Below are 6054 nucleotides of genomic sequence, written 5' to 3' on the forward strand. Positions count from 1 at the left end.
TTTTTACATTTTTAATTGCTGTTGCTGAATCCATACTATCACAGGGACCTGGGAAGTACGTTTGCATTTCCGTGTAAACTTTTACAATGTAGGCCTAATGTGTAAACAACGACTCATTTCAGTTTCAGTGTCGGTCTCAAGCCTAACAAAAATCGGCCTAAAATATACTTTACCGACACTATAATAGGATCATAACATATAACGGATGCAACAGACTTCCAGGTCTCTTTGTATACAGTATATGTATGAATTCAAGTTATTTCAGCGTTTAACCCCTTAACTCCCAAGAATTTTTTGTGGAACTCTTGAAAACCGAATGTTTTTGTTTCAAAGTGATTTTTCACCCTTTTGCATCAACAATTTTGGTAATCAACCCATATATATTTAGAAACTTCAGATCACACCCTTTACAGATTTTGTATGAAAAATTATGTTTTTGCGTTAATGACGTTACCATAGTAACCGGAATTTGGGACTTTCATAAAAATGTTTAAGTTTCTTACATTTAAAGCTCTTAAGCCGATGAAAGTGATTTAAATGTTCATTTAACAACTTAATAATCAAGTATATCATTAAATAAGAGATGGAAGTTCCATTGGATGTCACATTTTCAATTTAGTTTTGGTTGTTACCATGGTTACGAAGAAATATTCCAAACCAATGATTTTTGAAAATGTTTTGATTTAGCGCTATAATCTGTCTTGCTTTCGCTGTAGCAAAAATGTTTTATATTATAATTTTGGTTACCTTTCAAAATGCATATTGATTTTTGAAGAGAACATGGTCAATTTGATGACAAATCATTTATGTTTGGGACTAAAATGTTACCATGGCAACCGAAAGCGAGCCTTGCACAAAAATGCATTTTTTTCTGCTTATACATGTAGAAAGATTTATGTGGGTCTCAAGTCGAATGAAACATGGAAAGATATATTTTATTATGTTGTACAACGTTTTGTTTGTCTCATTAACTGTTAACAACATTAAATATTTTATATTTATGCACGGGTCTTATTATTTTAGATGAGTTTTTGAATGTCAATAATATTCAACATTACATGTATAATATTCTATATCATTTCTTACCTATTCCGTCATATGTAGTAAGCCGATAGCGCATGTGTTTCGAAATCAAGATGTTCAGAATGAATAGGTTTACATATGGATATAATCAAAATTGCAATGCAGTACTCTTCATATGTGTGCACACTGCAGTAATTTGCTAGTTACCAAGGCAACTAATTTATCAATGTACCTAGTATAACCTTTTTCTTATACTTCGACACAAAAGTATCAATACCATCAACAGAATAATTGTTGACAAATCAAAAGTTTGTAAGTCAGGGACTTGCACGTTTATGGAAACAAATTATGCATGTTACCTGTACCTTTACTAAAACAGGAAAATAAAGCATATATATATATACATTTCAATGTTTCATAGGGTTAAATATTATGCATGTGTACAATGCTCTATCTACATGTATATAGCTTTATACATGTAGCTAAGCAAAGAGGGTGCTAATTTATAGGACAGGAGACCCCCATCCACTAAATCCCCATATACATGTATACAAATGTACATACATGTACATTTGTGATGTGTCTTGACCATATTGTATACCATGCATTGGTACATGTGTGTTGTTTCTTGTTTAGTTTGTAGATACACTGCACGTATATGTCTTGTCCATTTCATAGATACACTGATGTATCTACAAACATATACATGTGTTACACATATATGAGGTGTCCGTGTATATCTATAAAACCAAAGTCCTGTGGTGTCTATGCACATGCACATGTGTGTTGTGACTTGTCAGAATTGTAGACACACATACATATATCTTGCTTGTATCTTTGGCGTTTGGTTGCATTATTTATGTATAGAATATCCATGTGCATGTATCTATACATTGTGTCTGTCATGTTTTTTTTAACACAATAACTTGTAAAAGTTCACAACTGTATGAATTAAATTAGAAAGAACTCAAAAGTCAGATACAGGTATGATATTTTTAATAATGCAGATTAGAAAATGGTGATGAACTGGCTGAGTTTCAGTTTCATAACAGGACTGGAGATTGGTTATCTTTCTAAGGTTGTCACCCACTGATGTCCATATACATGTAGTCCAAACTGATGTACCTGTAAGTTTTCAATAAAACAAACATTGTAAAAAAACATCCAGAATCATAAAATCATTTGAATGGCAGTCCCTGGTTGTACAAGCATCAAATGAAATGTTTATGGTACACTCTAAGTAACTAAGTATAACTACATGTACATGTTACATGTATATATGTACATGTATATAGTTAAATACCTTTCAAAAAAAATCTTGCTCATATTGAATACACCAGTGCTTAGAAAGTTACACTTAAAAATAGATCTTAGACTAATAAAGATACACTTTTGGTATAAATTCCAAGGTGTTATCATGAATGTAAAAAATGGTGAAAACACCTTTTTATATATATATAATTTTTTATCCAAAATAAGTTTCCAAACGCCCCCAAAAAACTCTTGATTCATCACACAGGGACCTGGCACGAAATTTTTTAACCAACAGACTGAGTATACATATTTATGATACTATAATTTATATATGTATACTGTTGGTTAAAAATTCGTGCCAGGTCCCTGTGATCCATTTCTGATTAATTGAACTTAAGAAACATGTTTGCTCTTACCTTTGCAGTAATACAATCTAGCAGATTTCTCAAAGTTTCACTAATCTTCCATTAAAACTTCTGGTTGGCAGTATAATTCAATAACTGATCATTACAGGTAAGAAAAAAATCCTGAAAAGAAGATGAAATATTCATGTCAGATTTGAATTTTTTTTACATTACTCTCATTTCAAAAGGCTTGGACATATTAGAGACTGAAAAACATAATACAGTATGAATAATCTTATTCAGCTATTGCAGATACATTGGTGTTTTTAATCTGGTCAGGTATTCCATCCATATATATAAAGTCCAGGTACAGAATCTCTTAAAATGTTTAAAATTAAAAATAAAATCACCATTCCAGTTTCCATCTGGATAGCAAGATTATTCTGGTTCCAATGACTCTAGATCTATTGCCAGACTAAGTGAAGTGACATATATATATATACTATAGAATGTCTATTATGTGGTGTTAGAGTTGGAAGAAACTCTGGTTACTCTGAGCATCAGGTGCAGATTACATGTATTTTTATCACACAATTTTTTTTTCACAATTTAACTAATGTAATATAATATGTTTTTCTTGTACATAAATCCTCTGGGTATCAATTTCTGGTATTCTATAGTAAATAATGAAGAGACAGATCATTGGAGTACATGTTTGTAAACCTTGAACTGAGGAATTGATCAACTGCGAATTTGAATACCGCCAGCCTACAAATATATACATGGTCCATGTACACAGTACTTATACATCTTACCAGTTATACATAAAATATCACTGAAACCATATACAATTTTGTATATGCACTGTATATCTACTACTTAATTATTTATATTTGTTATATACATGTATTCCATTTTAGAACAAAATCTGACATGACATAAATGTCCATGTATTGCTTCAATTTGGACAAAGACATATCAAACATATGCATGTTAACACCATTTTAGCAACTTGAATGTGCAGTAACACTATACATTGTACATCTACATGTAGGGGTGGAAATAGATTGTGACCACAACATATGTACATTGTATATTGGTCAAATAATGTTCTAAATCTGTAGAATTTATTTGTAAAATAACAGAGCCTTTTCATTCATGTAATAATTACTCACACAAACCCATACAAACAGATACTATGCTATTCCAATAGGCCCACAGAAAAAAAGTGTGTGTGTGTGTGTGTGTGTTGGGGGGAGGGGGGTGCCTATATTTATAATACAAAACATGCTATGTATATACATTTAAGGATATGACAGTGCAGTTCATTCTTATGAATTTTACTCTAGAATTACAACCTGATAATGTATTTTGTATATTTTGTATAGAGAAATTCAAATATACTTACTCAACATAAATGTGCCTTGGAATCCTTGGTGCAGTTACAGTTAATTCAGCTGTCAATGTACATTGTATGTTCATAACAACTGTTATGTAGGCTTGTATCATCAATAACGTTGATATCACTTCAAAGTTTGTTTGTTGAATATCATAATCAGAAGGTTGGTCATGTTGTTTTGGTAACTATTTAGGTAAAATGTCCACATACATGTACATCTGCACATGGCCGTGTTGTAAATCGAAAGTGGCTGTCCCGGTCAGGAAATACCCTACTACTATAAATAGATATCGCTGTCGTCAGCATCATATAATTCTTGTTCTTCGTCAAATATCAAACAATGTTTTAAAATTCATTATTCTAATGATAAATTGAATATGTTTCTTGTGTGAATTTTATCTTATATTTATATCGTTTGAGAAAATCAACTCAGAATCGATGCCCATCTTCATCGCACAGGTGCTTGTTTTGTACCGATGACGTCAACATATTAGAAATTGTACCGGACCGCGATTTCCGTCGAAACTACTAGCTGATTTGTAGAGGCAATAGAAAACTTATTTCGGCATGTAATGAATTACAAATTTGTGTATTTTGACCAGTGGTTTCTCGGCTTTCTTGGTATGTATGGTAAATGGATATTTTGTTTATTTTGTATTAGGATTTTGTCGAAGTTTACTGTGTAGTACACATGGTACTTATTACATGTACTAATGCTACGAGAAAAAATAATGTTAGAACGGATTTCTTTCAATATAATTAGTCACACATAAAATTGACATTATCAACTACAAAATCCGTGAAATACAAGTATTATTTCTTGCTACTTGTTGCATAATTCGAGATGCAATATCGGATCTCCGCTCCGGCGGTTACGCCGTCTGACACACGACGTCAACAATTTCAAAATGCTCGGTATTAAGTTGGCATGAATTTTTAACTCATTGAAAGAGAAAAAAGACGATGCCAAATGATTTTTTTTCCAGAACAAAAGTTGTCGGCTATTATCTGTAGTTTTACAGGATGTAAACAGTATCCCGATAGCTCAACAAATAAGGGAGATATTGCGATTTTTCTAACACCGACACGAAAATGCGTAGAAATGCGTAGTTGGGAGTTAAGGGGTTAAAACCATTTGACAACCGATCCTATGTCTGATTTTGCCTTACAATGATAGTTGCACATTATATGTCAGATCTTAGATAATAATAATTGATGCAAACTACGTAGATAATTAGATATATAAAATAATAATTTTTCTAAATAATCAATGAGATGTATATGTCAAATATTAATTTAGTACGTTTTTGTGTACTTCTGTTTATACCTGTGTATATATATTAAGTAGCATGCACCAATATCATGTACATGTACCTGGTACCGTACAATTGTTATGTACTAGGCCTATACCAAAAAGAATGTATTTTGTATATTTCGTATGCTGATTTGTTATTATTACTTTTCAGTGTCCAAAGAGGAATATTATACATTGTGGATTTTATTAAAAGTGATTGTTTGAAATTTTCCATGGATCCGAAGAAAGAATAGTGAAAAGAAGAGAAAAAACAAAAACAAAGCTGCTGAACACTTCAGAAGATAGATTTCCCTATAGGACATGGACATTTTTTTTTTTAATTGTGTGTCATTTTTTTTACATAATTAGTGATTAACTAATATGTTTATTTGTTTTTAGTTTTTACACTTATTGTTGAAGGTGTTTGAGAAATTTAGTATAAAAGGTTAGATCTGCCATAAACATATTATAAATATCTAGACTCTTTTGTCTTTTTTCACTGACATAAAAAGATTTATATATTGTGTACCCTGCTAATACTAGTATAAAGTTAAATTGTTTCATTTTTTTTGTTTCCCGGTTTGTATCCAATAACCAAATATGTTAATTTTCTAATATTTATAATTATTCCTAATTTATGCATATTGATTGTTAGGGTATTCCAAAATGTTTCTACATGGGCGCACTCGATGAAAAAATGTAAGTTATCATCAATCTTATTACAATATGGACATAAGTCT

The 6054-nt window shown here is 31.2% G+C and overlaps 1 long non-coding RNA gene across 1 annotated transcript; it reads right to left on the minus strand.

Annotated features, from left to right (window-relative positions):
* Nucleotides 1-278: 278 nt before the first annotated feature.
* On the minus strand, nucleotides 279-5153 carry LOC138309175 (uncharacterized). Its single transcript, XR_011206209.1, has 3 exons — nucleotides 4030-5153; nucleotides 2694-2804; nucleotides 279-2148 (listed from the first exon to the last, which is right to left on the minus strand). It is a non-coding gene; the product is annotated as an uncharacterized lncRNA (long non-coding RNA).
* Between the last annotated feature and the right edge of the window lie 901 nt (nucleotides 5154-6054).

The sequence above is a fragment of the Argopecten irradians genome, chromosome 15 (genome assembly GCF_041381155.1).
Source record: "Argopecten irradians isolate NY chromosome 15, Ai_NY, whole genome shotgun sequence".
In the NCBI taxonomy this organism is placed as follows: Eukaryota; Metazoa; Mollusca; class Bivalvia; order Pectinida; family Pectinidae; genus Argopecten; species Argopecten irradians.